Genomic DNA, 26,782 nt, shown 5'->3' on the forward strand with positions numbered 1-26,782 from the left:
GTAAGGGTTTAAAAAATAATAATATGTACAAAATAAAAACAAGGTAATAATGGGAAGGTATTAGCAGTTTGGGTGGGTATAAAGGCTTTACATAGAAGGGATCAAATACTTGAGTTAAGTTTTTTAGGAAATTAGAGATCCCCAGAGTCAGAGGTTAAGAGAAAATATTTTAGGCAAGGAGGGATAACTGTCCAAAGAGATTACTAATTGTTACTTAGATGGTTCTGAAATCACATTTTCTCTTTTTCTTTGCTAAAATTAAAAAAAAAAAAACAATAACCTAACAACCTAGAAATGACACTTTTGAGGAGTATGGTGAAGGAAATAAGTATTGGGCTCAAGCAGCAAGACATAGTGGCAGCAACAAGAGTTGGAGGGCAGGTCATTAGAGTGCAGGTTTACTAAGCAGAGAAAAGTGGAAGTCACAAAGTCAAAGGACAAGGTCCCCTGGATCAGTTCCAAGAGAAAAGGCTGATGCCCTACACAAAGCAGATGGGGTCCAATGAAGCCTGAAGTCCAAGGCTGGATTGGTAGCTTTTGTCTAGCATTCAACTGATACTAAGAACAGACCACTGCCTTAGAGTAGGTTAATTAGACCTTCCCAGCAACTATTTCTTTTCATATTGTTGTTGTTCCGTCATTTCAGTCACATCTAACACTTCATGACTCCATTTGGGGTTTTCTTGGTAAAGACACTGAAGTGTTTTGCTATTTCCTTCTCCCTCATTTTACAGATGAGAAACTGAGGCAAACCAGGGTGTGTGTGCCCAGGGTCACACAGCTAGTAAGTGTGTCTGAAGCTGGATTTGAACTCAATTAAGATCAGTCTTCCTGGTTCCAAGTCTGGTACTCTATCCACTGAATCATCTAGCTGCCCTCATTTTTTTTAATAGGCTCTAGTTAAAAGAAAATGCTTAAACCAGGGTACATTTGAACTTTGATTTTGTTATTTGTTGAATACTTTTATCATCCACATTAGTACGTAAGCTCCTGGATGTCGGGAATCATGTTAAATTTATCTTTTCATCTCCCCCAGTACCTCTAATCAGCTTAATAAATGTTTTTTGAATGAGATAGTTAAAATAAAAAGGACAGGTTAGTTAGAAAGCTGAGGAGGCCCCTGAACTGAGAAATTTCCTCTACCCTTTGATGGAGCTCCCAAATCAGGGCATTTGAGATTAAAATCAGTGGAGTAAATAATTTCTCATCAGCTGCTATCAGCAATCTTATGCATTTCCGGAAGCTTCACCCAGAGAAATTTGAAAAAAGTAGCTAAAGCAGAGCTTTAACCCTAAAAAATGCCTGCTTGGACCAGCACCCAGGACCTAATCATGAGACAATAGCCTTACATAGAGGGGTGACCAAGATGATCTCAGATGTGATACAGTATATTTCAGACCTTAGCAGTATGGCATTGCCCTCCAACTGTTACTCTTCTTCACACATGGCATTTGTACCACTTATACCAAACTCCAAAACCTTCTCAGGGAAATCCACAGTAATGTGAAAAAGATTGTTCTAACCCAGGGGTCAGCAAACTCCAGCCCTGAGGCTGGCCCACCACCTGTTTTTGGTATAGCTTGAGAACTAAGAGACAGATTTGACCCACAGCAGTACTTTACTGATCCCTGGAGACTCAACTATCCACATGAGAAAATTGAATTGAAGAAACAAACATTTAGAAAGCACCTATTCTGTGCCAGGCACCATGCTATGTTTTATAAATATTATCTCATTTTTCCCTCACAATAACCCTGGGAGGTAGATACTATTTTTTATCCCCATTTTATAGATGAGGAAACTGAGGTTAAGTGACTTGCCCAAAGTCATAGAACTAAGAAGTGTCTGAGGCTGGATTTGAACACAGTTTTTCCTGACTCTAGACCCAATGCTCTATCCACTGTGCCACCTAGATTCCCCTAAGTAAGTACATACATGCATATCTTCCACAAAGTTCAACTCCACCAAAGTCCACTGTGGTGGAAAGATAGCTTGGGGTTCCCAAAGGCTAGATCCATGGAGCAAAAGTTCTGGCAGGGCTTTCCAAACAGAAAAGGCTTCAAGTACATATCTGAAGTTAGACTGGGTATCTATTCTCGAGGACTAACTCAGTTATACTTGGGGAGATTTATTCCCAAATTGGATATACACTGAAGAATGTTTCAACCACCATAACTCTTAAAAAATATTTACCAGATTATAGAGAGCTGTGGTTTTTTAAAAAATCTTTTCAGTAGGTGCAGCATTCACAAATACAAAATCATACAGATGTTTAAAGTACAGAAGAAAGAAGGGAAAGGAGGAAGAAAGGACAGAAAGAGAGGAAAAGAGGGAGGAAGAGGGGGAAATAAATAAAGATGGAAAAGCAAAGGAAAAGAGAAAAGGGGAAAGAGATACACAAAGAGAAAAAGAGAAAGGAAAGGGAGGAAGAGAGGGAAAGATGACAAGAGAAAGAGAAGAGAGACAGAGATACAAAGAAAGGAAGAAAGAAAAGAGTGAAAGAGTGGGGAGAGAGAGTTAGCGATGGTGAAGAGAGACAAAGAGAGGGAGAGAGAGGCAAAGAGAGATGAAGAGAGACAAAGAAAGGAAGAAAGAAAAGGAAAGAGAGAGAGAGAGAGAGAGAGAGAGAGAGAGAGGGAAAGAGAGATAAAAAGAGGAAGAGAGAAAGGAGAAAAGAGAGTGAGACAAAAAGAAGAGAGAATGATGAGCAAACTGAGAGCTGACCTCATAGTCAGGAAAACCTTGCCATCTCTGACCCATACTGGCCGAGTGGCTCCAGGGCCACTGAGTGCCTCAGTTAACTGTCTAAGGTTATAAATTTCAGAGAAAGAATTGAGCTACATTGCTAGAAAGGAAGCACCTTATAACAATGAAATCACAGACCCAGTTTTTTCCCTAATTTATGTATGTATAAGTGCAGATTCAGAGTTAGAGAGATGGCCTTAGAATCAGACCTCATACCACCTTACAACTAGCAAATTGGCTAATATGGCAGCAAAGTAAAGTGATAAATGTTGGAGGGGATGTGGAAAAATTGGGATACTAATACACTGCTGGTGGAGTTGTGAATTAATCCAACCATTCTGGAAAGCAATTTGGAATTATTTCCAAAGGGCTTTAAAAGAATGCTTGCCCTTTAATCCACTAAGATCACATCTTTGTTTATACCCCAAAGAGATAATAAGGAAAAATACTTGTACAAAAGTATTTATAGCTGTGTTTTTTGTGGTGTCAAAAAAATTGGAAAATGAGGGGGTATCCATCAATTGGTGAATGACTGAACAAATTATGGTATATGATGGTGATGGAATACTATTGTGCTGTAAGAATTGATGATCTGGAGGCTTTCCATATGAACTGGAATAACCTCAATGAACTGATGCAAATTGAAATGAGCAGAACCAGAAGAACACTGTATATATAAAGTAAAACATTGTGGAAAAATCCAACATAATAGACCTTGACACTAGTAGCAATGCAACAAGCCAGGACACCCCTGAAGGACTTATGTAAAAGAATGCTATCCACATTGAGAGAAAGAACTATGGGAGTAGAAATGCAAAAGCAAAACATATGACATCACTTATCATATGTATATATGGGTAGATGATTTGGGGTTTAGGCTTTTTAAAAATTGCTCTATGAAAAAATGAATAATATGAAAAGACAACATTTGTACAAGCCAGTGGAATTTCTTGTCAGCACTGGAAGCAGGGAGGGAAAAGGGGAGGGAAAGAAAATGAATCATAGAAACGTGGAAAAATATTCTAAAAAAATAATTAATAAAATTTAAAAATAAAAAAAATAAAGATGGATGAGTAAGAAAGCAAAAATAAATAAAAAGAAAGGAGCAGAACCAGGAGACCATTGTACACAGGGACTGATACACTGTGGCACAATCGACTTTTCTATTAGCAGCAATGCAATGAACCAAGACAATCCAGAGGAATTTATGAGAAAGAATGCTATCCACATCCAGAGAAAGAACTGTGGGAGTAGAAATGCAGAAGAAAAACATATGATGAATCTGTAATAGTTAAAAGGGTTGCCAAATTGTAATAATTAAAATTAAATTATGAGGCTGTTAGTAGCTTTAGTAGTTTTATTATATCAAAGTAGTGATAGTAAAGAGGAAAATGTAGGAAAGAGTAAGAGAGCAGTTTAGCTAAATACCCTAATTGCCATTTTAATGGAATGAGGCTCATCACTGACAAAGGCTCCTTCAGGTCCAGTCTCCAGTAGTGTCTCCAGCAAGAGTGTCACCAACGCAAGAATGTATCTTCAGACTTCTGGTCACGCCTTTTGTAAGTCGTTTTCTCTACCTACTCGCTCTCCCATTTCACATCTCAGGAACCAATCATAGTTCCTTAATTTGCCTGGTTGGGGGGGGGGCAGTTCCCATTTCCTTTCTCTGAGGATGTGCCTGAATTTGTATATCAATGGTAAAGGATCTTCAATTTCCTGACTGATTACATCAAAGTTAACTGATTGATTACATCAAAGAAAACAAAGGGATGGTAATTTCCTTTTCACAGATCACATGGTTCGTTGGGGATGTGATTGGGGTTTTGGTGTTAAAAGATCACTCTATGGAAAATATGAATAACATGGAAATATATTTTGAACAATGACACATGTATAGCCCAGTGGAATTGCTCATTGGCTCAGGAAGGGGGGGAGGGAAGAGGGGAGGGAAAAATCATGAATCATGTTAGCATAGAAAAATATTCTAAGCAAATTAATTAATTAATTTTTAAAAAAAAGAATCAGACCTCAGTCCAAGCCCCTCCTCTGGCCTATACCAGCTGTGTGACCTTGGATGAGTCCCACCTTCTCAGTGGTACAAACACCTCTTTAAGACTCTAAGTTGCATGGTAGAGGGAGTTTTCTCATTAAGGTTCTCACACTAATGAAATCACAGATTTGGTACAAAAAAAGAATAAGTACACCCATTTACATATCTTTATCTTTGTATATGCATGTGTGTACACATGTATTACATTGACATATGTACTTATTCTATAACTTATTCTCTCAACTTCTTCACCTAAGGATAAGGCATTTACTAGCCATGTCAGCCTGGATGAAGAGGATAAGTCACTGGTGATAGTTCATCATCTCTTAGCAATAGCAGCTCATATGTTTGTGGTTTCATGCAAGCCATAGGTGAGAGAAGGACAGAGGCCACCCCATGAACCTGAAGCCCAAAGAAGCTCATCCTTTTTGCTTGCTACCAAAGGAAGGAAAAGGAAGGAATTACCCCCCAAAGGAATCTCTTATATGAATTCCTATTTCTAGCTCAATAGACAATCAAAAGTCCATTTCTTTATCATGTGGTTAGCAGAGGAAACAATTATCAAACACCGGACCGTGTTCCAAAGTCCATAAAGTGATTGCATCAGGCCAAACCTGCTATGTATGCATATAAGAGCTGGGCTTTCATTGGCCAATTCACTATTGAAATATATGTATCAACATGTAAATTATCAAATTGTGTGTGAATAAAATTTTGGATAGTTTCTGCAAGTGAACAGTGAATTAGGTCTAAAACTGAGAAGGAAGAAAAGCTACATCTCATTTAGGAAATTAAATATAGTATTTTCAATTCAAACCTATTCAATGTAAAAAACATTTCTCTTAACACCAACATTCCCCTGGTAATTGTTAAAAGGCTGTAAATTATGGTACACATGATCTTAGAAATAAAAATTAAAATCACAGGTGATCTGGTATGGAATCAGTCAACCTTTTAAATTCATTTTTATTTCATTTTCAACTCCATCAATTAGCACGTATTAAGCAACTACAATGTGTCAGTACCAGACAAGATAATAGAGATATAATTCAAAGAGTGAAACAGTTTCTATTCTCAGTTGTGTCCACAAGTATATCTATGACTATATGTAGCATCAATATACAGTAAATGTAAATATGTACAAAGTAATAAGGAGTTATTAGTAGTTGGGCTGGTTGAGTAATAAAGGTTTCATACACAAGATGATGCTTAATCTGGGCCTTAGAAGAAAACATTCTTTAAGGTGGGGAAGGGACAATGATATAGCAAGGCTGAATGACTCCAGTGGGAATATGTTGGCCTCAGATATTTTAAGGCAGCTAGATGATGCAGTGGATAGAACGCCAGCCTGGTATCAGGAAGATTCCTCTTCCTGAGTTCAAATCTAGCCTCAGACTTTTACTAGCTGTGTAACACTGAACAAGTCAATTACCCCAGTTTGGCTCAGTTTCCTCATCTGTAAAATGAGCTGGAGAAGGAAATGGCCAACGACGCCAGAATCTCTGCCATGACAACCCCAGGTGGGATCATGAAGTATCGTAGGATTTAAATTAATATCCAATATTCCAGGTATTATATTTTATAAACTTTATTATCTAACAAAATAGAATCACATGACTAATTTTTTCTACCTGCTCAAAAGTCCCTCATCCACAGCTGCCCTCACAATGTATAACTGGAAATCTTATGCCTTTGAACTACATTTCCCAGAAGCCCAGTGACTTCCTGTCATTACATGCTAATGTAGACAGGAGATAAATAGGGTGGTCTTCCATGGCTAGCTCTTTTTGCTTCCTGTCAGCAACATTGGTGGAGCAGGTTGTTTGAGAAGGTAGATTAGCCATAGGCACGTGGCTTTATTTTGTTAAATAATTACCTTTTTATTTCATTACTTCTGGTGCTTATTAATAAATCTTATAAAATATAATATTTGAAGTTATTGTATATTAATTTTAATTTTTACAACAAGAAAAGAAGAGAGCTAGAGATGGAATTCCACAGAATTTATATCCTGTCTACGTCAGTACATAATAACATGAAAAGAGTGGGGTGCTGGGAATCAGAGTTTTGCTGGTAATCATAGTTATTTTTTTAGAGTAACAGATTCTAATTACACAATCCCTCCTGGGATTCTTTGGGAGACTAGTTTCCCCAATGGATCATGTAAATATAGCCAGCTTATAAATGACAATAATTTGGGGATAAAAGGGAAAGAGAATAAAACCAATGATTGCTAGATGCATTGGCAAAAAGCCAGTTAGGGGGCAGTTCCCTTTGGCATAAGAATATACATACAAAATAAATGCATTCAATCCCTCACAGTTCAATTTCACTACCTCCCAAAGTTCATTCTGGATCTTTCAGTGCAGTGTGAGGTTTCTACAGGCATCTCCATGGCACTTTCTCCAAGTAGTTCACTTCCTGGATTCTGGGAGGTAGCAAGTTTCTTCTCCTAAAATTACTCTCAAACAATAAAAACTTTCATAAAACTAGAATTTTATGACAATTATACAACACCCCCCCCCAGGAGGGTGTTGACAAACACTCAGATCAACTCGAGATACATTAATTTTCATTAAGAAAACAGCTTTATAAAAAATGGTAGCATAGCAGGTAATTTAAGAATTTAAGAAAACCGTTTGTGTCTAAAATGTCACCAAGAATCTAGATCAATTCTGGTGGAGGGGTAGAGTAAGATGAAGAGTTATGAATATTAAAAAAACATCCAGATGCCACTAGGTTACCTGGGTAATGCTCCCTCTCAAGAGCCATCCCCTAGGAAAATCTTCCCACTTCCTCTGATATGAGACTGTAATAGTTGCAAAAGGCATGTCTTTATATGTCTCATTCATCACATTTTTATAAATGCAGAGGTGGGGAATAGTGCCATAGCACTTCACTTTAGCTACTAAATGGACCGTTACCTCTTGTTACAAACAACTCAAAGGTACTTTTACAATGGTATCTTCTCCTGTTCAGTTATATGGGAAGGTACAAATAAAGACAATGTAATAGCAAATATAACTAATTATCAAAACACAGTAACTTAAAGTGACATGATGTAACAGAATATATTAGATTAGAACCAATATGTGAACTTAACAAATAAAATAAAATCTTAAAATAAGCAATCATCAAATACAATATATGTGACAGGATACAGGCACTGAATTCGAGTCCTTTTTTCCAATTCCAATACAGACTTCCATAAAACAATGGAGTCTGAAAAGGCTTGAAATTTTCTCCTCCAGACTCTTTAAGGTTCCTTCCTCTCCCCAGTATCATCTTCCATCTAGATTCTTTTGGTCATACCTCTGGGATCTCCCATAGTGAGGGAGAATTCCACACTGAGCATAGTATGGAGGAATCTCATTTGGGATATGTTATAGAGACTGGGCAGGCTAAAATGGCAAGGGGGTGTAGGAAGATGAATTTCTCCCCTGAATCTCAGGATTATTCAAGCTAATCGCAAGGACCAGTGTATCCAGGAATGGTAGGGGGAAAAAAAAAACTGGGATCTGTTTGAGATAGGTAATACGCCAGTCTTTCATAGAGTGGCCATGCTTGCAATTCTACTTCCTGTTTGGAAGAGTAACCTTCCTTCCCCTCCCCCTAGGGGTAAAAATGCCAGGGAGCAGCTTGCTTCCCCTGCCATGTGGACAGGGAGTTAAGAGGGTAGAAGTGTCTCCTCAGGTAAAAGCACTTTAGGAGATTATTGCCTAACAGAAATACACCCAGGCTTCCAAGGCAAGCAGCAAGTACTCAGCTGTGGCAATGTAAGGGAAAGAGGGATTTATACTTTCCCAGACTCTGGAGAGTGGCTCCAAGGGCTTCTAGCTTTTTGGCAGCATTCAGCAGCAGCAGCAGGAGGAGGAGGAGGAGGAGCAGCAGGAGGAGCAGGAGCAGGAGGAGCAGGATCAGCAGCAGCAGACAGAAGAGAGTTCCCCAAATTAGGGGGTGGGGGTGTGTATGAAAGGCCACAGACAGAGAAACATGGTTTCAAACTAATCTCCTCAGAGAGAATTAAGGGTTCTGAACCGCACTTCTGTGGTTTTCATAAATGTAGGATTTAAATCAATATCCAATACTCCAAGTATTATATTTTATAAAGTTTATTATCTAACAAATTAGAACCACATGACTAAGTTATTCTACCTGCTCAAAAGTCCCAAGTCCACAGCTGCCCTCACAGGAAAGAAGAGAGTGAGAGACAGAACTCCACAGAATTTATATCCTGTCTATGTAAGCATGTAACAGCAAGAAGAGAGTGGGGTGCTAGGAATTGTAGTTTTTTTTAGGGTAACAGATTCTAATTACACAACAACCTAAAAATAAATAAAACAGCAGACCTCTGTTGGATGGCAAGTCCATTGAGTGAATTTTTCATGAAAGATTTCTAGAAAGACATGGATGAATATAGCAATGGATAAAAAAGACATGGAGCAGCTGTGATCTACACTGATGGTGTGTGTGCACCACCATCATTGAATTCAATTGCCTACTATGTTACAGGCACTGTGCTAAGGATTTTTTTAAGGCAAAAGAAAAATATATATATAAACAAATAAATGAAAAGGCAAAAGAGAGTTCCTGCCCTCAAAGAACTCACAGTCTTAAGGTAGGGGGAGGTAGGAACTAGTAATACAAAAGAGTCAGTACTACTTGTCCTTAAAAAAAACCCTGGGAAGTAGGTGCTATTGTTATTCCCATTTTATAGATCAGGAAACTAAAGCAGTCCAAAGTGACTTGCCCAGGGTCACACAGTTATTAAGTCCCTACGGTCATATTCAAATCCAGGTCTTCCTGACTCCAGGCCTGGCACTTTATCCACTGTACCAACAAGTTGTTTTTAAGTGAAGATCTAGTGTCTTCTCCTTTAGGTTCTTGAAAAGTGAAAAAGAAAGATCCAGGCAGAGATAAGCTGGTAAATATTTAAGGACTAGCTTTCCAAAGTAAAAAAAATGTACCAATTAAAAAAAAACAAAACACCACAACCTTACCTTCCATCTCAGGATCAATACAATATGTTATTTCTAGGACAGAACAGCTGAAAGGGCTAGGCAATAGAGGTTAAGTGACTTGCTCAAGGTCACATAGCTAGGAAGCATCTGAGGTCAAATTTGAACCCAGGACCTCCCATCTCTGGGTTTGGCTCTCCATCCATGAGTCATTTAGCTGTCCTTCCACAACATACTTTTAAGTTTAATCTGCATTATTAACATTTCCTCTATCACTTTCTTAAATCTGGACAATTGACAAAACAATCATTCAAGCCCTTGCCAGTTTCCTAGATGTAAATGCTCACATTGAATGTTTAACCACCCAGCACATCCTGGATCCAGGGCTAACACTGTCTTTGAGTCCCTTCCCCCCTTGCTCTCCCCACCATACTTCATTGAAGTCCTTGGCATTCAAAGACTCCTGAATGTCAAGGGGAAGAGGAGGTAAGGTGAAAAAAGCTAAATGTTCATCCTTATCCTGAAGTCTCTAATGTATTAATGATCAGGACAGGTTTTCAGTCTTCCCAGTAGCAGAACAGAGACAATGTGGATAGCATCCTAGGCTTGGAACCGGGAAAATCTGGCTTCCAATTCTATCCCAGACACTTTGTAGTTGTGCGCCTGTGGGCACAGATCCTCTGTTTCCTCATCAGTGAAAGGGCACAAAATGGTACATAAAGTACCTACCTCAAAGGGTTATTATGAGGTTAATAGGAGATAGTATATGTAAAGAACTTCAAACATACAATCAAAGATTTAAAGCATAAAGGAGTATTAGAGGTCCTCTAGCCTCATTTTATTTAAGTAACTTTCCAACTTCACCCAGATGGTATGTGATAGAGCTGGGATTCAAACTCAGGTCCTCTGATTCCAAATCCAGCACTTTTCCCACTGTACCAAGCTTCCATGCCAATAAATGTCAGTTATTATTATCTGGATCTCAGGAGCTTGCCTCTGTTGCCATTTCTGTGCTGTAGTGACCTGCCAAAGAACCCCACGGGTCAGAGGTGGAGGTAGAACAGACCAATGGAAAGAGAGCGACATTTCAATGGGAGTTTGCCCTCTGGCTAGCATGGTACCCTGGGAAAAGCACTTCGGAGAGGACCCAGAAGACCTACCCTCAAATCCTAACCGTAAGCCACTGAGCGACCTCAAACCAATTAGATGACTTCTCTGCACCTCAGTTTCCTCACCTTTAAAATGAGGAGGTCAGAGCTCGAGAGTCCGTTTTCCAGCTTGAACAGTTTATGAATTTAGCAGGATTCCGTTAAAGTCAGCTGGTAGCTGCCCTGCTTGGGAGGCGAGGAAGTACTTTGTCTCCATGTTATGACCAAGCACTGCTCTGCAAACATAGTTTTGCTTTGTTTCGTTTTGTTTTGTTTGGAGAGGGAGGGGAAGGTGTTGGAGCAAGATGAAAGATGTCCAACACAAAATGCCAGTTAAAACAAGATGTCTTCTTTTCCCTTCTTTCCCAGCAGAGAAAGCTAGGGACAGCCCAGGCAATAACCCTATCTGGCTTGAGAACAAGATGGCATCTCTGACCAGCAACATTCCTCTCAACTCCATTCTCTCCACACCTTTCCCTGGGAAAGCAGTCCTGAATGAGAGCCAGGGTGGCTCAGGAGTTTGGGAAGGAAGGAAGGCAGGCAAAAAGGATGGTTTATTCTCTAACAGGCGCATTGATACCCTTCAGGACCTGGCCCCTCTAATTAGAAAATGGGTGGGGTCACTTCCGGCTGGGGGAAAGGGATCTGGATTTAAACTGGGCAATAACTAGATGAAAGCTCATCAGTAAAGTCAAGGAAGAAGTGAGGCGGGAGCAAAGGGAAGAGGGTCTGAGTCGGCAAAGATCCAAATGCCAGGGGGACGGGCACTAGCAGGGGGAAAGGGTGGAGGAAGGGGTGTTTCCTGTTTTCGAAGGAGAGGACACAAAAAGTAAAATGCCACATCCCCCCCCCCCTTGTCAAAAGGAGGCAGGGCAATTTACTTTCCCATCAAGCTGGGTCCAGATGTCTCTTGCCATTTCCCAATAAAAAAAGAAAGGGGAGAAGGAAAAGAATATTTGAGAGCTTATCATATCTCCCTGAATATCACAAGAATGCCTTGCCCCAGCATGATATATTCACACACACAAAAAAAGTGCATGATGTACGGCAGAGAAACATAGGAGGCAGCAGGGTAGCTCAGTGGATAGAGAACCAAGCTCGGAGACTGGAAGTCTTGGGTTCAAATTTGACCCCAGCTGTGTGACTCTGGGCAAGTCATTAAATCCCAGTTGCCTAATCCTTACCACTCTCTTGCCTTGGAACCAACATGTAGTGTTGATTTTAAGATGGAAGGTAAGAGGTTTTTTTTTTTAATTTAATAATACATTATATATAATTTTAACATCCAAACTGACAAAGCAACACCTTCCATTTTGCCCTTCTTTGCAGATGGCAGAGAATATAAGTGTGAAATGCAACATATAATGATAATGTCAGACTTTTTTGATGAATTTATTAGTTTTCCAAAACTTTTTTTTAACCACTTTTTTCCCTTGCCTTCCATCCTAAGGTGGAATCAATACTTGGAATCCACTGAGCCACCCAGCTGCCCCCAAAACTTTTTTTCTTTTTTTGTCATTATAAGGGATGACTCTCCAAGGGCAAGGACAAGAGAAAATACTAGGAAATATCAGTGATAGAAAAAAAAAGAGGTTTCAATTTAATTTTTTTAGAGAGCATAACATAGAATTTTAAAATGAAAGCTTTGGCCCCAAAGAGGGAGGAAAAGATGTATCTACCCTTCTTTTCAGAGGGAATAGTAGGGGGAATATCACATATTTCCCCACTAGGTGGATACATTGGTAGATATCACTGAACTGCCTTTTTCTCTTTAGTTTTTGTTATGAGATCTTTCTGGATAGGTTGAAGGAGGCATATACATTCTAAAATGCAGGTGATAAAAAAAAAGAGGGGGCAGATCAGAAGCTCAGTGGATTGAGAGCTAGGCCTAGAGATGGGAGGTCCTTAGGGTCAAATCTGCCCTCAGACACTTTTTGTATAACCCTGAACAAGTCACTTTACCCCCATTGCCTAGCCCTTACCACTCTTCTGCCTTGGAACCAATACATAGTATCTATTCTAAAGTGGAAGGGAAAGGTTTAAAAATAAATAAACAAATAAATAAATAAATAAATAAATAAATGAATAAATAAATAAATAAATAAATAAATAAATAAATAAATAAATAAATAAATAAACAAATAAACAAATAAACAAATAAACAAAAAACAAACGATAATTTTTTTTAATTTTTAAAAAGATTTAAAAATCAAGATATGAGTTGTAGCTTAGAGAAGAAAGAAAAAATGAAAGAAGAGGAAAATGATGGAAAAAAGAAAAAAGGGAAGGAAAAAGGAGAAAAAATGAAAGAGAAAGAAAAGAAATTTAAAAGAGTAAAGAATGAGAGAGAGAAAAAAAGAAGGAAGGAGACATCCTAATGGATATACAGCTGTCCTAGCTAAGCCCTAGCTCTAGGAATCTCTTAAAGCCTCCACCCAGAATGGTACAAAGCAGATATAAATTCAGCTGCCTGGGGGTGGGGGAAACTTATTCTGGTGATAGAATAGAGAATGAAAAAAATCCTAGACCATCCTCTGGGAAAACAAAGGGGCTACTCTAGGTAGGGTCAGCTAGGCTATCTATCTCTTCACCTACCTCCTCATTCTCCCTCTATCCCACCTCCCATGAACATGGACTTCCTTTGCTTTTTATGGCAAGCTCCTCTCCCACTCCACCCCCATTTATTTTTGTCTTCTCAAACTCTATCCCAAACCCAGATGAAGATGGAGATAAAAACAGTCACACATCATGTGTGCCTCTAGCCTGAGCCTGGGCCTGACCCCTAGGAGTTCAGAATTCCCTTTGTGAACACTGCCTCATGGAGTTCTTGTGGAATTCTCTTGTGATCTATTGGGAGAGGGAAAGAAGTCATCGCCCTCCCCATTTTACAGTTGGAAAAACAAAAGCCCTGAAATGGGACTTACCTAGGGTGTCGGGTGTAAAGAGCCAACAGGAGATAGATAACACTAGGAAGAGAATAGTGCATTCCTTGACACACAGAGGTCTTCCCATCTCAACCAGGTGACTGACTACCTTCTCTGCTATTGAGTTCACTCAGGGTATTAGGGAAATGGAAGTGGAGATATGTAGTAGAGGGACAGAGCTAGGAAATCAAGGAGACATAAAAGCATAGAATTCTGCTGCCTGGGAGCTCCATATCTGGAACTCCTCAGTTATGGATCCCATATGGCTGACCACCAGCTCTTAGTTTCTTCTCCCTTAAACCTGGATTCCCACCAATTTCTCTGGAAGGAAATAAGATTAGTCTAGTAGCAGAAGAGAAGTAGGGGAAGGGTTCTTCCCTTGCCCTCAGGGGAAGACTGGGTGGGTGGGGGCTCCCTCACAGCAGGATGGATTTGTTTATGGGGGCACAGTTATCTGCAAGCCCAGTCTAAGGAAGGATTGGGGGGAGCAGGGAAACAGGGAGGGAAAGAATGTAAACAGTCCCTGGAATGTTGATTCTCTCCTGGGAGGTGGGGGGGAGTGAAAGGTTCCCTGACTTTCTCAGAAAGGTTCTCTCCTAAGCATTTCTGGACTCTATGACTATGTCCCAGAGGCAGTAGGGGGCCTCCAAGGCCCTAAATGCTCCCATTGTCCCCTGTGCCTTTAGTAGCATCATCCTGCACCCAGAGGTCAGGAGGAGGGCTTTGGGGAATTAAAGATCTCAGCTAGGAGTAGGATGTTCCCCTGGCCCCTCCACCCCCATCAGCCCTTCCTCCAGGAAGGAGAGGGAGGGGTGGATGGACTAGCTGGAATCTGTTTTATGTGGTGCCAGGGATAGGGTCTAGGGAAGAGAAGATGCAACCATTGTTCTTGGGAACCAGTAGAGAACTGTTTATACACACAGTGTGCAAAGACGCATATGGCAATGGGGCCATGAAGTCAAAGGTATACACATAATAGATACTTCCCACAAATGGCCCAGTGTAGAATAATAAATCCCACACTCCTTAGCCTGGTATATGAAATTTTCCACCATTTCCCACCAGTCTACCTCATCTCCACCTCATCTTACTCTGTTCCCCCTCATGTACTTTCTGCTCCAGTCAAACTAGAAGGACCGCTGTTACCCTCAAACATCTCATATTTTCTTGGACCCAAGGACCCTTTCCTTTCTTTACCTACTGAGACCCCACCTGTCCTTCAAGGCCTAGCTTATCTTCAGATTTGTCCCCAATGGAGCATAATGCTTTCTATACAAGACATTTGATAAATATGATAGAATGAGTGAACATAAATCCAATATACATACATATTACATATGAAGAGAGACTTTTGTCATCCCATGACATCATTGGTACTCTTCTAAACTGAAGGATGAATAACAACACACAATATACATCCTACATTATATGCTATATATTGTATTGATATTATTTAGTTGTATCCAACCCTTTGTGATCTCATTTGGGATTTTCTTGTCATTTCTTTTTCCAATTCATTTTACAGATAAGGAAACTGAGATAACCAGTTTTAAAGTATTTACCTAAGGTCACATAGCTAGTAAATGTCTGAGGTCAGATTTAAACTCAGGAAAATAAATCTTCCTGACTCCAAGCCTGGTACTCCATCCACTGGGCTATCTAGCTGCCCATATAGTATATTATACACTATTTAGTCCATATAACACTATGTAGACATATTGTAATATAGTATATAACATATAATGCTGTATATTCTATATTATATACAACATATTATATATATATCTACCATACATGTACTATATTATCTCTTTTCTAATTATATTATACATATTATATAGATATGATATAGCATAATCTTATGTATAACAGACTATATTGTTTGCTATAAAATAACATCTTCATATCTGCCCTTAATGGAACATAATTCCTTGTATGCAATAGACATGATAAGCATAGAATGAATCAACATGCACATGCATCACTGGCATATATAAGTATATAAGTATGTAATATAGTATATCTTCTTAGTATATACTATATAGTGCATAGTATAGAATATAGTTATACGATTGTATATGGCATATAATAATATGTATATAATACTATAGAAATTACTACAAATATATAGTATGCTTGTGTTATATATAGTATATGTAACATAATATACAGTATATGTGACATATATAATATACAGTATATATAACATAGATATATATGCTATATAAGACATTCAGAGGCACATAAGCACTTACACAACTATTTATGCATGTGTGTTCATGAGAGAATAGCATGCTCTGTGGTTCAGCCAAACTGGTTTTCTTTTTCTTTCTTGCAAAAAGCATCTCATTTTCATCTCCATGACCAGAATATTCAGTCAGCCTCCTCTCCACCACCTCTGAAAATCTCTAGCTTCCTTCAAGGCTCAGCTCAAGCTCCGTCTTCTACTTGAGACCTGTCCTCATCCCTTCAGCTGCTGATGCCTTCCCCTCCCAATTACCTTCTGTAATGAGGCTACTGACCAGGGAGGGCCCAGACCACAAGCACACAGTTCTGCCTCTGTTGCTGTCTCTTTTGCTTATACCCTTTCTTGGTCCCAGGTGAATAAGTATTGGGCTTTCTTACTGCTCCTCACCGAAAGCATCCCATTTCTCTCCCCTTGTCCATAAACCTGAGAAGGAATTGGCAAGGTGATGACCTTGTGAGGTTCACTAAAGGCTCGACAGCTGGAGTCCAGAATAGTGTGTGCCAAGAGATAGTAGCGGAATGGGTAGCTTGGATCCATAGCAGCAATTTAGCCCAGTGAGACTGCCCGGGAGGAGCAACCTGCTTGACCTAGTTGAGCAGAAAATTGACCCAATAGCTGAGCCATCAGGCCCTAGGAATGATGCCTGTCCATCAGCTATGCCACATGCAGAAGTAAACTTGTTAGGTGCATGCTTGGGAATCAGCACTTTAAGTAAGCATTCACTCCTTCCTATGTAGTGGGAAGAATGTGCCTTGGGCTCCCAGCCTTCCCGGTAACTCCATTTTCCATCAGTAGCTCTACTTGGCCAACTCCAGGGAACAACATGCCCATCCTCTCTGGTGCCATACCCCCTTGGAGGCTATCTCTTCCTCCTTCCTACCCCCGTCAGCTTCCTTTTATGTGTTATTTTTCCTTCTTAGATTATAAGCTCTTTATGAGCAGAGTCTGTCTCTTTTTCTTGTTTGTATTCTCAGCACTTAGCACAATACCTGACATTTTGTTGTTTGGTTGTTTCAGTCATGTCTGACTCTTCATGACTCCTTCTGGGTGTTTTTGGCAAAGATACTGAAGTGGTTTGCCATTTCCTTCTCCAGCTCAATTTAAAGATGAAGAACCGAGGCAAACAGGGTTAAATGACATGTCCAGGGTCACATAGCCGCTAAATGTCTGAGGCCAGATTTGAACTCATGAAGATGAGTATTCCTGATGCCAATTCCAGTGCTCTATCTACTGTGATACTTAGCCACCCCAACCTGATATATAGTAGGTGCTTAATAAATATTTATTGAATTGAATTTATTTGGGAGTATGTTTTTGAAATTCTGTCTTTGCTATAATTTTTCAATTAATATGCTTTTGTAGGGCAGCTAGGTAGCTCAGTGGATTGAGAGCTAGGACCAGAGATGAGAGGTCCTGGGTTCAAATCTGGTCTAGCTCTTACCATTCTTCTACCTTGGAACCCACACACAGTATTGATTCTAAGATGGAAGGTAAGGGTTTAAAAAATATTCTTATATAAAAGTTAATTGATGTCAACTCAATAAGTGATAGAGAAGATAGTCATTCATCCTTTGTTTAGAAAAGGATGGGTAACACCATGGAGTGATAGCTTAATTTGTGAGTGAGTTGGATTTAAATGAGGCAGTCATACAAAGTCATCAGCCTCATCTCTCTTCCACAGTCATCACAGTCCAGGGGCAAGACAAAGTCAGGAGAACTGGTGATGGACCAGGATGCAGTGGATGACCTTGGTGTCTTCAATGTGTGACCAGGCATGTCAAAGAGCCTATTTCAGACACCTTCATGGTCATTAGAACAAACTGTTCTCATCTACCCATTCCACTGGGGGAAATTTCACATGCTTGGAGTAGAAATGCCCCTAAGTCACTGATGGGTTTGAGACTTGTTCATTATCCTCAACCAGGTTTGGCCCATCCGCCAAGATGGTTTTCTTGGGATGTGGCTGATGCATATACTACAGCTCTTTGGGGAAGTCCCCAGAAGCCTTCAGGCTTATTCCTAGAACTAGGAAGAAGAAATACCTCATCTTGCTCTGGGGACCTGTCCTACCAGTTTGAGAGTGGGTTGGGAGGGTAAGCCCAGAGCTACATTTCCATTTTGTATCTCTTAATATATACTTATACGTGCATGTGTTATCTCTCCTCACTAGATAGTAAGATCTTCAAGGACAAGAATTTTTTCACTTTTTGCCTAATAGTCCCAGTGCCTAGAACAATTCTTAGCATATAGTAGTTGCTCTCTAATTGCCTAGTGATTGATGATAGAGCAAAAAGAATGCTGACATCAGATGACCTGAATTCAAATGCCAGCTCTCCTTTACTCTCTGTGTGACTTTGGGAATGTTCACCTCCTTCTTTAGACTTCAGTTTCCTTGTCTGAAAAATAAGGGGGTGTCATTGGATGTTTCCTCAGTTTCCCTCTAATACTTCCCAGACTCCTGTGAATCAAAGTGATGTTCATGTAAGCCCAGATTCATGCACGCACACAGATAAATCAGTTCCACAGCTTTACCCTGACGCAGCGCACGTTCCTTTGAATGAGCTGAGAATGAAAAGGCCAAGCACATGGTAGCAGGAGGCTACAACCCCAGTGGAGAAGTGGAATGAGGGTCAAGGGGCCCACACCCTTGGCTGCGTCTCTATCCCCTCAGCTCTCAGTAGTGCTGCTGGTGGCACTGAACTGCAGGTCCTGGGTTTGTCGTGGGAAAATCCTTTTAAAGCATGAAAGATAGAGCAGCCTAAATTAAGCCCAGAACATCCCCCTCCTTGTTCAGAGGGAAAAGACTGCTGGCTAGCCAGCTCTGCAGATTTCATTGTTGTTGGTCTCAGAGGGAAACTCCTCAGGCTAGTCCTTGATCTTCTAAGAGAGTAACTGGGAAATAAAGTACCCACATTTTTTTTTAGCCTCAGTCACTCAATCAATAAATGGAGAGCCTACTTTGTGCAAGTGACTATATACTAGGCCTCTGCGGGACAGGAGAACTAAGAAAAATATATATACATTGTGAGATGCATTCAAGAGGGATCAGATTTATGTCATTTGGCCCCACCCGGCAGAACTATGACCAGTGTGTTGCCAAAAAAAAAGGTAAATTTGGGTCCTAAAATACAAGAGGAAATTCTTAACTATTGTTGTTCAGTTGCTTCAGACTCTTCCTGACACCACTTGGGGTTTTCTTGGGGTTTGACATTTCCTTCTACAGGTCATTTCACAGATGAGGAAATTGAGGTGTACTATTAAGCTAAGGGACACACAGCTTCTAAGTGTCTAAGGCTGGATTCGAACTTGGATCTTCCTGTACTCTACCACCTATCAGAGATATCCAAAAGCAGAATGAGTTGGGTAAGAGAAGCAGTGAGTTCTCTAGCTCTAGGAGTCTATCCAGCCCCAGATGCTAAAAGATCCCTTATCTGGGCCATTAGAGATACAGGTTTGTGTTTGGTGCTCAGGTATGGATTTGGACTAAAGATTTAAAGGACTCTTTCAACTCCCAGATCTTGTGATTCTTTGAAAAGATAACTCACAAGACAAGGTATATTCTTGGCGTAATTTAAGTACCTTGGCATAGGAGAAAAAACACCAGATTGAAGTGAGATCATCTGAACTGAACTTTGAAGGATAAATAGTTTGAAAGGCAAGAGGGACAGAGAGACCTTCCAGAATTAATGGACCACAGAAGCAAGAATCCACAAGGTGTGTTCAGAGGACAATAAGTAGACCATTTTGGCTGGAGTTAAGATTATATATGCTGAGAGCAAGAGTCGTTCACTACATTCCAGGAATATGAGGATATAATAGCCCATGCTTCAGATTGGTCGTTGGGAGATAGGATTTGAGGGCCTTGAAGGAGGCATCTTCAAAAAGGAAAATAATTCCTTTCCCACAATCCTATGGATTTACTCTGTCACTACAATTCCAAAGGACTCATGCTGAAAAAATTTTGTCCACATCTACAGAGAGAACTGACTGCAAATTAAAGTATAATTTTCTCATTTTGTTTTTCTTGCTTTTAAAAAATATGGATGATATGGAAATGTGTTGTGCATGATTTCACATGTATAATTGATATAATATTGCTTGCCTTCTCAGTAGGTATGAGAGGGAATAAGTAGGAGGAAAAAACTTTGGAATTTAAAATTTAAAAAGAAAATAAATAAATAATAAATTTAAATATTTTTTTTAATTAAGTTCTGTCACTAGAAATTTATTCCTTTGGATAAAGCTTCCCACAGCCTTATCAAGCTAGAAACATTCCTGTGACAGATAACATATTTAGTTGTATCATTGTGAGAATTAAATACTCAGGCCATTTCCTGAAACAGGGCAGGGAAGGATCAATTATCAAAAGTATTTGATAGAGAAGATACCAAATGCTTGGGGGGGAAAATCCTGGAGCTAATAACTTTTTTAAAATATATTCTTTATTTATTCTTAATATTCTCTTCTTTTAAAATGTTGAGTTCCAAATGCTCTCCCTCCTTCCCACCCCCTCCAATACTTATTTAGAAAGCCAACAATATGATATCAATTATATATGTGAAATCATGAAAAACACATTTCCACATTAGACATATTTCAAAAAAAGCAAAAAAAAAGAAAGAAAGAAAAAATTATGCTTCAATTTGCAAACAGAGTTGATCAGAGTCTTTTGGAATTGCCTTAGATCATTGGATTGATCAGAGTAGACAAGTCTTTCACAACTGAACATCTTTGCAACATTGCTGTCACTGTGTACAATGATCTCTTTTTCTCTTATCCTTTCGTCTTCTGTTTCCCTATTGGATATGTTGCATCTCTATACACAACTGAGTATGTATATATATTCTTTCCTCTTGGAAGCAATTCCAATGAGAGTGGGTTTCATGCATTGCCCACTCCATCATTTTCCCTTTAACTATACAGGTCTTTCCTTCTATGCCTCTTTTATGTGAGAAAATTTTCCCTATTCTACCTCTCCCTTCCCCCTTCTCCCAGTGCATCTTCATTGTTTTTGAAGATCACTTCAACATAACTGATTCATTGCCCTCTATCTAAGTAAGTGCCTTTTAACTGCTCTAATATGATGAAGTTCTTAGAAATTACATATTTCATCTTCTCATATAAAAATCTAAACAGTTAAACGATCCTTAGGATTACTCACATGTTTACCTTTTTACTTTTCTCTTGTGTCTTGTGTTCAAATGTCAAATTTTCTATTCAACTCTAGTCTTTTCATCAGGAATTTTTGAAAGTCTTCTATTTCATTAAATATCCATTGTTTCCCCTGAAGGATTATACTCAATTTTGCTGGGTAGGTTATTTTTTATTGTAATCCTAGTTCCTTTACTTTCTATAATATCATATTCTAAGCTTTCTTTTAGAACAGTTTTATAACTCTCTGGGTGTTATGAAGATTGGATTTAGCTATCTCCTGATTGTAACAATGAAAATAATTAGCTCTTTCTTTATTGTGAAGATAATTGTAATCTCCTGATTGTAACCATGAAGGTACTTAGCTCTTCCTTTATAGTGAAGTTAGAATTGTAAGCTACAATCTATTTTTAGATTTTAACTACAAAAAGATGTTAAGTAACTACAAAAGGTGAACTTAACAAAAGAGGTATTAAGTAACCCAAAAAGATAAAATCTAACCAAAGAAGATGAGAACTAAAGAATGGGCAGTCCTGGAGAAAAGCATCTGCTGTGATTGGTAGACCTGAAAATTTAGAAGAGGTGACACAAGAGAAAAAGGTCTTTAAATAGAGGAAAAAAAGACTGAAGAGGACAGTCAGTCACCTGGCTTGGAGTGAAGGACCGAGGATTGACAGGAAGGCAGACACCCAGACTTCTTTTAGACTGTCACCATTGGTGAGTGAGAAGCTGACTTAGTGACGCCACCTTTCTGGAGTGGTGAAGCCTCCAGGTAAGGCCCATCTTCTTGAGACTCTCTTCCTCTGGCTAGGGCTTAGAGATTCCAGTTGGTATCAGAAGAAGCCAGAGGTTTTTTTTTTTCTTTCTCTTTCATTGCTTAATATCTCCCTTCTATTGTAAATATTGTAAATAAACTACCATAAATTCTATTTACTTTAGTAATTCAATTTGATTTAGAAATTAAATCCCTGGAAACCACCTAATTAATATATTCAGAGTCCAACCACAAATAAATTTAACAGTGTGATTCCAAATTGTTCTCCAAAATGGTTAGATCAGTCCACAGTTCAACAAACAGTTGCATTTGTGTCCCTGTTTTTCCACATCCCCTCTAACATTTGTCATTTTGCCCTTTTGTCATTTTAGCCAATCTGATGTGTATGAGATAATATCTCACAATTGTTTTGATTTGCATTTCTCTAATCAGTAGTGATTTAGAATATTGCTTTGTAGTGATTTATATATGGCTTTGATTTCTTCATCTGAAAATTGTCTGTTTATATCTTTCACTCATTTATTATTTGGGGGATGGTTCTTATTCTTATAAATCTGACAAAATTGTTCATTTTCTTTTCATGATTTTCTTGAATTACTCTCACTTCTTTTCCTAATTTTTCTTCTACCATTTTTATGTCTTTCTTTAACTCTGCAAGTTATTCCTGTTGGGCTTGGATTCAGTTAGCATTTTTCTTTGAGGTTTTTTTAAATAGCTTTTTTCACACTGTTGTCTTCTTTTGAGTTTATGTCTTGGTCTTCCCTGCCCTTTTTTGTTGTTGTTATTTACTCATTTTTCCAGGCTATTTCTTGACTTTGAACTTTATGTTAAAGTAGGACTCTGCTCACCTTGGGGTAGGGAGGCACTGTCCCAAGCTCTAGGCTTTTTTTGTGCTGCTGTTTTCAGAAATAATTCTAGGGGTCTGCACATTTTCAGTGCTTCCAATGTGGTATGATCCTGGGAGAGGTGGGGTTACTGCTCTCCTGTTCAGCCCTCTGGCCTTTCTCAGTCTAGGTCCCTGATCCCCTGCAGCCACAAGTGCTATCATTCTCTTTGCCTTGTAACTGTAGACAGGGTCCCTTTTCTCTTGTGACTGACCTCAGTTCTCCTTTCTGCCCTGGAACTGCAACTCAAAATTGCATATGAGCCATAGAGTTGCCAACCAGCACCAGCTATACTCAGTGCCAACAAAGAGTCTCCTATAGTCAATCTCTGATCAGTTGTCCAATCCCCTTACCAGTTGTCCAGAGCCCCTCTTGGGCTGAGAGTTCCCAAAGCTGCTGCTGTATCTGCTACTGGGGCTCTGGACAGGCTTCCACTCTGGTGTCAAAAACTTATCTTACCTACCTCCTAAGTATTGTTAGGCTGGGGAAATGTCTCACCCTGACCTTTTGTTGGCTTTGCCACTCCAAAATTTGATCTGAGGTTTTATTTTTAAGTTGTTTGAAGGGCAATGTTTGTAGAAAGTTCATCTGAGTTACCTCTAATCTGCCATTTTGACTCTACCCCTCTCTTCAGGAACTTATCATTTTTAAAAAGTAAGAGACAACATTAAAAACTACCAACCCACATGCCTACTTTTCTATCTTCACAAAATCCTTATAGGATAACCCCCAAGCCTTATCTCAGATAAAGCTGGACCCTTCCCATGTATGAGGATCCCTGGAAACATCCTCTGTCTGAGACTTTTACTGTTGGATAACTTAGCAGTCTGTACCCACTAGAGAAAATGGCAAAAAAAAAATTCTCCCTTTGTTTTAAGCTGTCCTCATCCAGCCATCTTTTCCAGTGTGTGTTTCCCTACAAGTCAGTTCTTTCTGAGATGATTTTTGCACTTTTGTATTTGTTGGTTCATTGGATGTTTAAGTACTAATACTTACTGTATTACTGAGTCCTCCATTAGCATTGAAAATTAAGCTAATACAAGAAGTGTGCCATCTACATTCCTAAAATACAAGTGCCAAGCAGTTTCTAGAGCATACGATCCTAGAGCATACAATGATAGCTCACAAGTATGCTTTTTTTTTTCCTTTTAAGCTACTTGCCTTGTTTATGACGTGAATCCAGACAGTTTGTCTAGGTTGATTTTGGACTGCAGATCCATGGGATAAGTTTGCATATTAGCCTGAAAACCACCAACTTGAAGAGATCAATCCCTCTTCCGCTTGTTCAAGACTTAACTGCTGCTGTTTTCTTTGTCTCCAATTGAGCCTAACTTGTCCTATCAATGGTTAAATTTGGAATTCCAAAAGGAATGCTCTTGCCATGATAGATATCCAATGAGGGAAATTTAAGGAACCCTTTGGTAGAGGGACCCAAAGGAAATTGCCTGGATCTGAAAGAAGATCATCACCTATGGTACAGGGACCTCTGGGGAGATCTTGATGTACCCTGTGTAGAAAGGAACACCTAGACATTTTGGTCCAGACCCCAGTCAGATGGTGTTGGGTGCTGAGGGAATTGTGGAAGAGTTTTCACATAGAACAATTGATTTCTCACCTAAGGGGAAGGGTAGTGACCACCAATTGACTCTAAGACCTAAATTCCTTTGGTAAGAGTTGGTCCAGGAAGCTCTTCCAGGAAGAAAGAACCCAATTTCCTTCTGAGATAGGAAGCTGATTTTCTTTGACTTTTCTTTTTCATTTTTGAGTACCAAGTCTGTTAGTCAAAGATTGATATTTTATGAACTTTGTAAATGTTCTTTATTTAATATATGTATAACTGCATTTGGGGATAATAGGGCTTCTCACCACTGTATTTAGTACTATATTAGGATCATGCTATATTAACTGTTCTGAGAATCATTCGACATAGCACCAAAGAAATAAGTATATGTGTGTGTTATTCTTCCCAGGACCCCAAAGAACTATTCTAGACTGAGGAAATGAATAAAATGTTCAAAATGCAACCCTGATTAATTGTTTGTGGGTTTTTTTACTTGTTTTTGTTGTTGTTGTTGTTGTTTTTTAAACCCTTACCTTCTGTCTTAAAATCAATACTGTGTATTGATTCCAAGGCAGAAAAGTGGTAAGGGCTAGGCAATGGAGGTTAAGTGACTTGCCCAGGGTCACACAGCCAGGAAGTGTCTGAGGTCAGATTTGAACCCAAGACCTCTCATCTCTGGGCCTGGCTCTCAATCCACTGAGCCACCCAACTGCCACCCAACTGTCCCCCTCCCCCTAATAATTGTTGAAGATGGTCATAGTTATTGGGTTGTTGTTTTTTTTTTAATAGAGGAGAGAGTCAAACAAGAACTGGTGGAGCCTGAAATCTCCTATGGAAGGCGTTGAAGAGCCTACTTCCAGAAATGCCCAATGATGTATAATGAAGACACCCTAATTCCCCTTTGAAGTGTGGTAACCATTCAGGTCTATTAACTACACTGTAAAGAGTACTTGACTACTTGACTGGCTGTGGGGTCAAAATTGAAGTGCATAAAGAAGGGACAAACCAGCCAAAGCAAATCTCTTACTCTCATTCTCTTTCCTTACTGGCAGCATCTGAGGAAAGAAAAATTCTGTAAGCCTCTGAAGGGCAGAGGCTTTCTCATCTTAGTCCAACATCCGATCCATGAATAAAACCTTCTCTTCTTTCCTTTTTGGCATTTATTCTTTCCTGTTTAGGTGAAGGACTATTTGGAGACAGCTACAGCCTTGTGCGCTTCAAAAGGTCAGAATGGCCAGCTCCCAAGAGTCTGGGGACCAATGTCAGTGCCAGGCTTTATAGCAAGCCAGCCCAGCATCCAGGCCCTGAAACACAACCTGAAGGGACTAGCCTTGTGGTAGGTGAGATGAGGACTCATCCAGTGGTTATGCCACATTTGGAAGTGAACTGGGTAAGACCAGTAGTATGTAGGAATTGCTTGAAATTTGAGCCCACTCTACCCAGGAACTGAGATGATATAGGGAAGTATGTGCCCCTCAGTGTCAGGAGCTGGTGAGGAAGAAGCTGTAACTTCTTTTTGTGCTATATCTTCACAGTAAATATCCCTTTGTAAAAGTGAATTGATATACATTGGTTAAATGAAACTGGAGTGCAATTCATTGGTGGTTAATATTGTGGAGAACACTTCTGAATGGGAGCTTACACCAAATACCATCAGAGAAAGGCACTCCCAACCCACAAGAGTACCCCTAGAACCCTGAGGTAGAGATGTAGTCTGCTCAGCTCTAAGAGACCAAGTCCAGATTCTCACTACACAAGCATCATGGGCATCCTTACAAAAGGTCTAAGAAGAAAGCAAGCAGGCTTCCACAAATGATTTTCTACAGTCTCATTTTTACAGTCATACAGGGTGCTGAAAGGTACAAAAAAAGAGCCCACTATGCATTTTGTTTGTTAATATCTTTTTTTAAATTTTATTTAATTAGTCAATTTAGAACATTATTCCTTAGTTATAAGAATCATGTTCTTTTCCTCCCCTCCTCCCACACTTCTTCCAGTAGCTGACATGCAACTCCACTGAGTTTTACATGTATCCTTGATCAAAACCTATTTTCATGTTGTTGATGTTTGTACTAGGGTGATCATTTAGAATCTACATCATCACCAATCGTATCCCCTTTGTATCCCCCTCAACCCATGTAGTCAAGCAGTTGTTTTTCTTCTGTGTTTCTACTCCCACAGTTTTCCCTCTGAATGTGGATAGTGTTCTTTCTCATAGATCCCTCAGAGTTGTTTTGCCTCTAATGGAGAAGTCCATTACATTCCATTGTACCACAGTGTATCAGTCTCTGCGTATAATGTTCTCCTGGTTTGTTGGTTAAATATCAAAAAACTGTTG

At 39.4% G+C, this 26,782-nt stretch overlaps 1 long non-coding RNA gene across 1 annotated transcript; it reads left to right on the plus strand.

Moving 5' to 3' along the window:
• The first annotated feature begins 10,314 nt into the window (after window positions 1-10,314).
• Window positions 10,315-25,594, plus strand: LOC130456535 (uncharacterized). The gene is made up of 2 exons (XR_008915548.1): window positions 10,315-10,928; window positions 25,234-25,594. It is a non-coding gene; the product is annotated as an uncharacterized LOC130456535 (long non-coding RNA).
• Window positions 25,595-26,782: the final 1,188 nt, after the last annotated feature.

This window comes from Monodelphis domestica, chromosome 1, assembly GCF_027887165.1.
Source record: "Monodelphis domestica isolate mMonDom1 chromosome 1, mMonDom1.pri, whole genome shotgun sequence".
Classification (NCBI taxonomy): domain Eukaryota; kingdom Metazoa; phylum Chordata; class Mammalia; order Didelphimorphia; family Didelphidae; genus Monodelphis; species Monodelphis domestica.